At 40.9% G+C, this 11,708-nt stretch overlaps 1 long non-coding RNA gene across 1 annotated transcript; it reads left to right on the forward strand.

Annotated features, from left to right (window-relative positions):
- The first annotated feature begins 514 nt into the window (after positions 1-514).
- LOC137472661 (uncharacterized) lies at positions 515-11,077 on the forward strand. The gene is made up of 4 exons (XR_010998341.1): positions 515-753; positions 7,585-7,777; positions 9,320-9,443; positions 10,943-11,077. It is a non-coding gene; the product is annotated as an uncharacterized lncRNA (long non-coding RNA).
- Positions 11,078-11,708: the final 631 nt, after the last annotated feature.

An 11,708-nucleotide genomic window follows, 5' to 3' on the forward strand; every position in this document is an offset into this window, starting at 1 on the left:
TGGCTGCTTTTCCAGGCAGCATTACTCTCCCCTTGCCTCTCCCTGCAGACAGCAACTTCTGTGTGATAAGGCTAAGTTTTCAGCTCTGAACATTCATCAAAACACACCATTCCTCTAGTAAGAGCATTAAGCTGAGATCTCTGATGCATGGCCAATTTGTCTCCTGCACAATGTTCCTCTCAGTTTGCAGCTTTAATGCAGCAGGGTCAGAAATAATCAGGCTTTGAACCGGGACTGTGTGGCCAAGCACGCAGAGCAGGAAGCAGAAGGTTTGACAATTGCTTCATTATCTGTGCCATGCAGACAGAGCAGCCCACCAGAGAGCTCTGTATCCCAAATACAGTGGTGGAAATGGGAGTCAGTCCTCTCTCTCCCCATCCAGAATTCTGGGCAGTGGGCTGGACAACAGCATGAATGTTCAGAGCTGCATTGTTCAGCTTCTGAGTTTTTTTTTGTTTTCTTTTTTATTTTTTTCTGCCTCTGTAACTTATCCCTCCCTCTTTGCTACAGAATCCTCAAGGCTGATGTGCTGCTGGTTGAACCAGACACACAATATTCATCCCAAATCTCTTTTGCTTTTTTTGCCAGCTCTGCTTCCTGATTCAAACTGGCCAGGGGAGCAGCGGTTCTAACTAGGCCAAGGTGCATGTTAGGAAGTGAGAACAGGAGACTGTGAGCTCTTACCAGCAACAAGAAAAGGCTGCAGACAGCTTAGCAGCCATCAGGACTGGAGATGGATGGGGGCAGAATGCTGTGAATGCTGCTGGTTCCTTCAGAATTCCACTGGAATGGGTATTTCTGACTTAAGGGGAAAAACCCTCCCCATAAAGAATAGGGTGGGTTTAGTTCTTGGGACATTTAATGATGTACTGGCGCAGAGTAACTGTACTATAAATATAATCTGAAAAAATATGAGCTTAGTTTGGAAGCTGCTCTCAGCTAAATTATGGGGTTTTGATCCTGACCTAAACTGATCCCACATGTTCCTGTATTCTCCCAATATTTGACTGCACAGTAAATCAACTGTAATTTTTGCTTTTTATTGCAAAGAATGAACAGAAGAGATTGGAAATTATATGACTTTGACATATGTTTATCATGTGGTTTGGGATTTTTTAATATCTTTTCGGGTTTAAGATTTAAATAAAGTTTAAAACAGGTACAGAGGATCAAAACCCGTTAACTGGTATTAGCTCAGAGAAAGCAGCCTGAGGTTCACCAAAGTGCTCATTTCACAAACGTTCAGTGCCTCTACAGAGAAGAATGCACTGATTTTACAAGTATTGATGTGCTCTGCTCATATGTACTAACTGTGTGAAGAAATAGTACCACAGCAGGGAGCAGTCAAGGAGGAGGAAATATCAAGTGACTTCTTTGGTAATGATACCCACTGCTTTAAAGCAACAGCCATTGTACCCCTGGATTGTGATGCTTCTCCTTTGAAAAATTAGTATGTTCAGTATTTATTCTTTTTTACGTCTCCTAAGGTCTTCTCTTCCCTCTTCTTCACTCTTCCTTGTTGTACCCATTTCAGGGATGATGCCATAAACAAGTGTCTGCTCTGCAGCATGCAGCTTAGCCTGCCCACTTCAACTTTAAAACTTTTTGCCTTTCTGTTCACAAACACTTTTTTGTTATCTGATTTGTGCCCTCTAGCCTTTTTTATTTTTAAGATATTTCATACTTTTTGTTGTTGTACCTTGTAATTTCTTTCTATTCTTCAGCTCCATTTTCCAATTTCTTCTTTTTTTTTGTTTTAACTTACAAGTCAGTATTTATAATTCTTTTCTGGTACTATTGAAATGTGCCTGAACTTGTCTTCTTGAACTTGGCTTTCCTAATGGACTGACTTTCCCCTCTGAAACCTTAGTCTGGCAGCATGATTTTGGTGAGCTGACTGCCCACACAAGTCTGCTGCCATGTGGGCTGTAGAGTCAGCTTGTCTGAAGCCTTCCTCAGTAATTACCAGGTAATAAAAGTTAACTGCCCCATAAAACCACATGGATGAACCGTGCTATTGCTGGCTTGCCCTACTCAGCCATCCTCTTCCTGTGTGCTGGATCTTTAGGGCAGGGGAAAGGACTAGCCAGGGTCCCTTGTGCCTCTCTTCTCTGTGTTTCTGCTAACTGGTGACCTGGCTACGGGCTGTGACAATTCTCAGAAGCACATCTCAAACTAGGAGCCTGAAGCAGTGAATCTAAGAAGTTCCTATTTTATTTGTCAGGAGGGGGAAAAAAAGAAGTTAAGGCACTCCAAAGTTATCCTCCAATGCTTAACTGTTTCCTAGACACCTTGAGAAATGTTTCAGAGTAATTCTTCAAAGCTTATCTATTGCAGCACTAAATTAGCTGCTGCAGAGTGAAAGTGTCTAACATGGACTCAAAAAGAGGTCAGCTTTGCAACTTGCCTGAATTGGCCATGACTCAAACTGGCAGAACTAGTCTTAATTTTGTAGTTCAGTAGTTATGTATAACAGCTTTATGGAGAATTGGAAATGTCAGGTTTCTGCCAACCTGTTAACAGGATTTATATCACTCTTGTAAGTTGTAATTTTTACTGCTGGGGCTCTGGTATCTTCTTTTATCATGTGTGTCTTCTGCCTCATTTTTTACTTCTTGATGAGATAACAATCCCATTTGGGGTTTGGGTTGTTGTTTTTTTTTTTTTTTTTTGCTTTTGTTATAACTAAGTAACTGAATTTTCAGTCTTCTTCAGGCCTTGCAAGTATGTCTGTGCAGAGCTCCTGGGAGAATGGTAAAGTAGTTTAAAAATTTATACAGAAGGCTGTTAAAATACACGGTGGCAGCTTGGGAGGGGCGTGCTTCTGAATTGTAGAGCATTCAGAAACAACCAGAATATCTTAGGGTATCATTTAATCTATGCTTCTGGCCCAAAGAAGAGTCTTTACACTAATATTCCTAACGGAGGCTTGTCTAAATTGTCCTTGCATAATGACAACCCTTCAGCTTCATTAGGCAACCTTAAACCTTGGAAAGCTTTTCTTAATCTTGTGTCTAAATATTCCCGGATCCCAGGAATAACCTGTTTGGGATAGTGCCAAAAGAATTCAGCTTCTCTTCTGCTTGCTGCACTGATTTTCCAGAAGTGGAGGAGGGAAGCAAAGTATGAAAGGTACTTTCAGAACAAAGTGGGTATTTTCAATCCTTTTTGTCAGATGATTTTTTTTTTGTCATTAACAATACTGGGAATGCCTGCAAACACTTCAGGGCCTTTCCCCTTTGCAAGAGGCATCACAGCTGAGTGTTTCCTGCACTGAAATCAAAATCCTGAGCTTTCTGCAAGGGCTGCACATGGCCACACTGCTTTTAGTTAAAAACCAATGGGCTGAGAGCTAGGCAAGGGAGCTGAGAAGGGGAAGCACTCAAGAAGGCCTTGATTAATAGCATTCCTTAATGACAATGGCTGTTTTATGGTTTTTATAAGTACTGTAGTGTTTCTCATACATAAAAATAGACAAGATGTGGTTGCAATTAATGGAGAGCTCTTTGTTGGAGCTGTTGACTGTAGGAAAGAACCCAAGGGTTTCTTATGCTCCTCAGTTGTAAAACTAACTAAATACATCTAGGGCTGCCTTGTGTCACTCCATGGCATCTTTCAAAGCTATAATTAGCAGATATCTAATGAGTTGTGGCTATAGCATGTGGATCAGATGACTCAAATATTTACTTTAGGCCTCTGATTCTCTGTTTCTACACAAGGGAGAATAACTTGGGTGTAATGTCTAGAGACTCATTTTTCTTGGGTTGTCTTGCCTAGAAACTTCATTTCTTCCCCATGGTCTGTCAAACAGAGTCCTCTCCACTTTCCTCAGTGGCAAGGTACATGTAAAATGTTTACATCTTAAATGAGTCCTTGTTTCAGAAAGACTTTTTTTCATTAAGACTTCATGAAAACCATATTTTCACTTGCATGTTTTAGCAAGATTGTCCTGTTCTTTCCCAGTGCAGCTTTTCAGCATAGGAAACAAATCAAGCCAGGGTACATTTTTAGCCAGGGTTGTCTGTTTGAACAAAGGTTGTTAACAGCTCATGAGTGTCCAGGAAGAAGTTGTTTTCAGGACAAGAGTTTGAGTGTCAGTTCAAACGACCTAGTTTGAAGCCTTCTCATTTTTTTCAGCCCACAGGTGTTTCTTCTGTGTTCTTTCCTTAGCCCATTCGAAACTTTGAATGTAAGCTTTGACAATAGTTTCATATTGACTGTTCTTGGGCTGACCTTGGTTCAGAAATTTCCCAATTGCTCCCTCTGCTCAGCCATTCCACCATAAAGTATATGAGATGAACCAAATATTGAGCTAAATTAAAGATATATCTCTCTGTTAGCTGTGTTTCTACACAGCTGGTTGCTCCTGGAGACCGTTCAAAGCCATTCTTTAAGAAATAACTGCAGGGGTGCAGCAGTAAGAACAAACTACACCTAGACCCATACCTGCAAGTAGTGGGTTGTGGGCAAGTCCTGAAATGGGTTTGTTCCTGCAGTCAGCACTTTTCTAGGCATCTGTCCCAGGAGACCTGAACTGAATGTTCAACAAGTTTTTAATAAAGAAAGAAAAAGCATAGGGGAGGTTAGCATGTGCTGTAAGAGTGTCTGTTTTATAACAGTCATGGTTGTCACAATGAACATGATTGGTGTGCTCTTCATCACCAGCCACTCTCTTAATTCTTTAGATGGTGGCAAAGATGAATAGGGAGCAAGCTTCATCCTTCTGGAAAGCTGTGAATTTAAGCAGTGCCAATGGTTACAGGCAGTTGACTGAATCCCATGGGAGGTGCAGTCAGGCCAGCAGTGCTTTTCCTAACAGGGATTTTTCATGTGCCAGTCTGGTTTGCCCCTCAGCCCAGCTGTATTTCTCTCAGTGATGAAAACAGAAAGTACTTTTTCCTTTATCAAGCTGGCTGTGATCTGTGGGTACTGAGTAATTGGTATGAGTTACGCAATTTATGGAAAATAGGCATTACTTTGGCTCCAAAACAAATAAGTTTGTAGTTGCATCTCTGTCTATAACAATGATTTATCATGCAGTCTAAAGATATGGGGGTTCTTTGGGTTTTATTAACCACACATAAAGCTGTAAAACTAACTCCGGTGACTGGTAGGAACATGAGTTTCCATGAGCCATTAAGTAGGTAAATAATTTTTGGTAATAAGATAGCCTGCCTTATCTGTCAGTCAGGCAGATCTTATTCTTCTGCTGTCTGTCTTCAGACATATTTAATGGACTGAACTAAAGGAAAATGCCTCCTAGCAAGGATCTTGCTTGAAAGCTGTTTGTAATTCTCACTATGAAAGCTTCCCCAAAGTGATCTTTTTAGGATCTGTGTAATGAGAAAATCCAGAACTAAAACAGGTAATGAGAGTCAACTAATTACTTCAAGCTATAAGGAAAGTAATTCTGATGTAATGATTTAGGCTATCGGCCCACAGTCCAGAGCTGAGGACTGCAAAGAGTGATCTGCATCTGGGAACACAAAGGTACAAATTGCCTGAGCGTCCCTACTCCACCAGAGCTCACAGCTTCCAAAGTAAATGGGTATGGTCAGGCAAAGGCTGGAAATAGTGAGCCTGGGAGATGCATGGCATGGCCATGCAAACACTTTTCATTAGAGTCTCCCACCTTTTGGTGAAGCCCCTTGGCAAAAATATTTGTAATATTCCATCCTTTTCTTCCAAAGAGCTGACTCACGTCTGGGATCCTGTAGCTTTTCCTAAAAGGGAAAGAGTGAATTTGCTGTTGTAGAAGAACTGAATTCGGTGCTTTCTCTTCCTTCAGACCAACATTTTTAACTGAACAAGGAGAAAACTGGCAAAGAGTCTATCAGTTTTCTGTCTTGAAATTCCAAACCATTGAAAACAACAAAGCCTGTTCCTGAGTTTTCACTCAGAGAGGGACAGGGATAAATAACACGATTGCATTTGGAGATGAATGTATGAGTTAACCTTCAGGTCTTTTCAACTTGCTTGCAGCTATTCATATGAAATTATTATACAAAAAAAAAAACCCTAATTGTTTTATAATTTAAAAAGCAGCTGCAGAACTGTTTATGAGACACAGTCAAAGGCTGTTTTACTTTTTCCCATTGTGAGGGTCTGGGTATTTGTGCTGAATGAGAGGAGTGGGCTGCTCATAACCTACCAGGGCAGTCTGCTGTGGTGTGACCTCACTCTGCCAGGTAGTCTCCCCTTCATAACCTTGGAAAGGGCTCAGCAGTTTTAACTGAGATGGGATTTAATCACCTTAATTGCCTGTGATGGCTAGGAGCACTGGGAGCTGGATGGAAGGAAAGGATCCCTGTTGGTGCCCATGCTGACGCACCAGCAGAACTCATCAGTTACCTTGTGGGTGTGACAGCAGCTGCTGGGCCAGCCCGTGGCTACAGCTCCACACTGACCACTGCAGGTATCCACTCATTCCCGCAAAGAGCAGATGGCTTAGGGCACTGGAAGGAGACTTAGGGGACAAAAATTAGCAGGAAGTCAACTTCTACTGATTTTGCTTCTCATGGAATAAACTTTTATTGTTGGAGTGGCAGAGCAGCCCCACAGGTCGCTTTTTGTGAGGGTGAGATCCCTCTCATTCAGTTTTCAAATCAGGTTTTAGTTCTTCTTTTCTCTCCTGCAGAAGGCTTGTTATAGATGTAGTCAGAAATTCTAGGAGTTTCTTTCATTTTGAACACATTTACTAAATATATGTATATATAAAATTAGTGGAGCAAAGACATAACCAGTATTTGTGTACTGCTTGTGGCCATCAAAGCATAACCAGACCTGCCTTTTACAGGCAATGTGTATTTTAATGTCCTTAAAAATTGTCTTCAGTTGATTTTGAAGGTGGTCAGAGGTTGAAATACTGAGTAACACTTTTGAGAACATTATTCCAAGATACACAGCTGGCAAAGATAATACAGTAGTTTAATAACCTGGGTTATGTCTCTGTAGAGTAGATATAATTTTAAAAAATAATACATAGTCCACAATTCTTGGATGTTATAGACAGATGAGTGAATGTAGAACCAAGCTGCAGGCAGTAAACTCCATCTTTCATGTCGTCACATAAGCTTGTTTGAAGTCTAATAGCTACTTTTAATTGTTGTTCATTAACCTTTGAATTGGGCCCCTGAATAACAGGTGGAGGCTACTGTGACTAGTGTTTTGGTGAGCTAGAGCTGAGTGTAGTGTGCTGATGTGGGAATATGGTATTGTAAGACGCAGCAGCCTCAGCCGATGGCTGAACTGCAGCTTTTAGCCTGGCTGGGTTTTTTGTTTATTTGTCCAGGAGAAGGGGTATACTGAAGAAATGTGCATTATTACAACAGTGAGCAGTTGGCTGCTGTTCATATTAAGAGACAAAGAAAGTCATGCCTAATGACTAAAACAGACAGCAGGTTGCAAATTTGGACTTCATGATGCATTCCAGCCAGTAACATGGCTGGAATGACAGGAAATATCTTACATGTGCTGCCTTTGGGAAACAAGAGAAGATATGGAGGTCAAGCATGGCTCTGCTACGTTTGCTGATAAATCTTTTTCTAACAGTGCTTTTTTCTTTTCTTTTCCTCCCCTGAGCAGTGGGAAGATGAAGCAGCCTTGCTTCCACCTGCTCAGTGTTGGTCACTGCCTGCGAGAAGAATGGGCCCATCAGCACGACTAAGCATGGCTGTTCATCACCCAGCACGTGCAGAGGTGGGCTTGGGAGTGACCTTGAGCACTGCACCAGCAGCACTTGGCCAAGCCACTTATAATGTCCATCCCTTATCTCCAGGTACAATCCAACAGGCTGCTGCAGGCAGGGATGGCTCTGGAGCAGTTTGTAACTGGTGGCATTTGAGAGCATGTCCAAATTCAATTTAGTGAGACCACTGCAATGTTTGAAACTCCTGGTGTTGTTAGGGCTGACGCAGCCCCCCGTCTGTGCTCCTTGGCACTCTTGTTAAAATAAGGTGGCAGACTTCAGGAGGTGTTGTTATTTCTGTTAGCAAATCTGGGCAAGTCACTAGAAAAACAGTGTGGTAATGAAAACAGTAAAATTGTGGGGTTTTTCTTCATAAATCCTGAAAAGCTGTTAAAAATGGCAACTTTACAGCTCCTATCCAAACACACCATAATAGAACAAATGACATTATGTGGTTTCTAATATGTTGGCTGTAACTATTCCTGCTAGAATGACAAGTTAACACTGGCTGCTTTTAGGTTACTGAGGAGCAGGATCCTTGTACCAAGCAGATGTCATTTAAAAAAGGAAAGAAGTGAAGGAATAAGTTTCATGTCATCAATGGATTTCTCTTTCTCATCTCTTTAATTAATTTATTGTGGTGAGAATGATGAAGACTTTGTATGTAATCATAGTATAAAACCAGCCATTCTGTGTCAGGAAAAATACATGCTGCAGTTAAGTCCTGTTTCAGCAGAAACCAATAACCAAATTCAGAATAACTTCAGCATTATAGGTTTAGGGATGCAATCCCTGGGTTAGAGTGCAATAAGAATCTACTGGAAGCCTAGAGAATCAGCCAAGAAACACTTCAGAAGTCTGGATTTCCTGTGCACAGTGAATTCTCAGAATGTCTTGTGGCCCAACAAGGTAGAAATTAAGCTGTTGGTTTCCAGCTGCAAGTTATCGGTGTGGGGAATGGCATGGATCAACAAATGCTTGTGCACTTCCATATTTCTGGACTTTAAAGAGCTAGTGACAAGGTAATTGTTTGATAGATGCAGTATGTTATGGGACTGCTATCCAAACAATACCAACATCAATGTTTAGCCATATTGTCAGCATATGAGTGATCCTTCCTCAAATTGTGTCTGAGAGCAACAAAACCACATTTTCTCAGAAAAAAAAGTTGCATTTGCATGTTCAGTGGAGAAAAATCTCTGCTGGTGATAACACATTGCGGTCGAGTTGCTCACAATGGCTGAGTAACTTCTGCCAGATAAATGTATACTGAATTTATTCTGTGGAAACCAAGCAGGAGCTTGGCTGGCAGAGCACAGCCTTACTCAGACATGCTTATTCTCCAAAGGAACTCCAGGAACCACTCTTGAAATTCCAGCTCAATTGAAATTCAAGCTCGCATTGCTCTGAGCAACACAAGTTTACTGAGTCAGTGAATAGGATTGGTTGCTTTCATTTGAGCCTTCCTGAATGCAAATTAGAAGAAAAAAAAAAAAACCTGGATCAATAGCATTGAAAATGTCCATTTATACATTATTATACTTTGGTCTGCTTGCATTTTTCTCCGTAATCATATTGTCATAAACATTTTCCACTAAAAATATTAAGTGAACAACCCTTTTATTTTTCCAGGCCAATGAATTTTAAGGAAGATAAACTGAATAACATTTACATAAATCAGAAACTGTTGATGGTTGTGTTTCCATGCATTGGGGCCATCTATGAAGGAAGCTATAAGGCAGCTTTCATGAATGAGGTAAGAAAATGGCCAATAAAAGATCTTAAAACATTTTAGGAGACTTTGACCTTAGCAGTGTATGTCATTTTAAAGCTATAAATTAGAAGTGACTCAGCTCCTGTTATTAACAAACCTAAGTAGGCCTGAAATCTCTGTGAAGTGCCCTTAGAATAAATTTAACCTCTCCAGGTTTTCTCTGGTCTTTTTCAGCTATGGGTGCATGTAAAATATTGCATATTATCCTTTGTTTAGTGTCACTAGTTCCACACCATCCAGAAAGTGCATTTGGCTTCTCCTGGGGCAAAAAATGAGCCTAAATTGTACTTGACACTTTTTCCTGTTACAGGGTCTTGCATGCACACTTTTCTCTTAGAAAATAGTTCAGTGTTATTTGTCTGTCTTTCCATTATTGCCATTTTTCTATTTTTAACATGGTTTTTATTAGCATGCCATATTTCATGTTGAAATGTAATGTGTCCTGTGTTCTTGACTCTAGATATTGCTCTTTGAAGATGCAGATTTTCTGAAAAACAATACTATTTAAAAAGTAAACAGCTTCTTTTTCTCCCAGACTAACATGGAAAACAGTCTCTCAAAACGAGTCAATTCAAAGTTCTCCAAGGAACATGTTTAAAAATAAATGGGAAGACATTTTTCTTTGTAATGGATAGTGTATTTTTAGGTAGTATAAATTTTATAGCAGTCATAAAGTTTTATGAATTTTAACAAATGTCCTTCTCAGAATAACTTGAATCTTACTGTCAGTGTGTTATCTGGGAAAAGGTGACCAAATCTGTTCCTAAAAGTGAGAAATTTGCAAGTGCAAGGTTACATAGGCTTGGGAAGAGAGTTAAAACTCCATCCCTGCTTGCTAGTCTTGTGAGCTGTAAGATGCCAAACCTGAGCTGCAGGAAAAAATGTCCCTGGAATTGCTGTGTGTTTGTGTCCTACATGCTGGCTGGCACCCAGCCCACAGGTGTGCCTGCCCTGAGCTCAAAATCCTCCAGTCACCTTGAGGTGCCTTGCTGAATTTAATTCTAGCTACAGCCAGGGATACAAACCATATTATAATTACTGCTTCAAACCCCATTACGTTTATGGATCCAGCTTGCAGTAGGATCCTGTGCAATGACACAAGGTCTGCTTCAGCAGAAACTGGGAAGCAATGAATTTTACCATTTTTTTTCCTGTTCACTTTAAACTGTTGACATGGTGCTAAATTCAGTATGCTGAAGGTGTTTCCATGTGTCACTTCTAATAGGATACAGGTGTCAGACAATTTGAGATTATTTCAAACCTAATTTTCTTAGAGTGAAGATACAAACAGTTACACCAGAAGCAGATGTTGAGCCTTTCTCACCCCTCCAAAATGTGGTTTGGCATTCATCCAGACTGAGTCTGTGGGGAAGAGGAGAAAATTATATTTAATTTTGGCTTACTTGGTTTCCTCCTTTCAAAATCTACATGAGTGTGTAATAAAAAAACAAACCCATCCCTTTTCCCTCTGCTTTACACAGGGACTGAGTATCTTGTTGCAAACAGATGGAGTACAGGCAGGTTGGGACGTGAACGCTTTTCCACCTCCACTCTATCACTCTGTGGCCCAAAATTGGACATAAATACTGTCTTTTCCTTTTTTCACTCTTACCCATGTCTCTGCCACTTTCTTTTCTGGGGCACTGAAGCTGAACTAACAGCCAGGAAGCAGAGGGGTGTCAAGGACTGCGCCTAAACCACCGATTCAGGGTCCTGCCCCTGGCCCACCTCCATTGACCAACGTAGGGCTGGTCACTGGGACTCAGGAGAGAATCCCTAAAAGAATCTTCTGTCCCTCTGCCTTCCAGCTGCTTCCATTTTCCCTAGCTTGAAGTAAAATCTAAGCTGTACACATGGATACATGAACTACATAACTTGCTGGCACTGGCCTATCCTGAGGACAGCAGGAATTCTCCATCAGGAGCTTCAGTGAGTTTAGTTACACTTCATCAGAACTCATGTGGGTGTCAGAAAAATGGAGCTCATAACCTTGATACTACAACCTTGTAGAAAAAGACCGTACTCCGAGGCTTGTCGTGTGAATTTTGGGTTCTGCTGCTCAAATTGCCCCTTTCTGCAGCTGCTTTTAGTGAACAAATCTTGTGACTGTAAATGCCATGTGTGCTATGATGATATTTAAAGCCAAATTACCAGAAAATGCTCCACTTGAACAGGGAATTTTAATCAGTGTTTGTTGGTCACTCAAATGCTGCTGAACAAGAAATTCTTTAAGAGTTAAGAGCCACA

Source organism: Anomalospiza imberbis, chromosome 4 (genome assembly GCF_031753505.1).
Source record: "Anomalospiza imberbis isolate Cuckoo-Finch-1a 21T00152 chromosome 4, ASM3175350v1, whole genome shotgun sequence".
NCBI classification, from domain to species: domain Eukaryota; kingdom Metazoa; phylum Chordata; class Aves; order Passeriformes; family Viduidae; genus Anomalospiza; species Anomalospiza imberbis.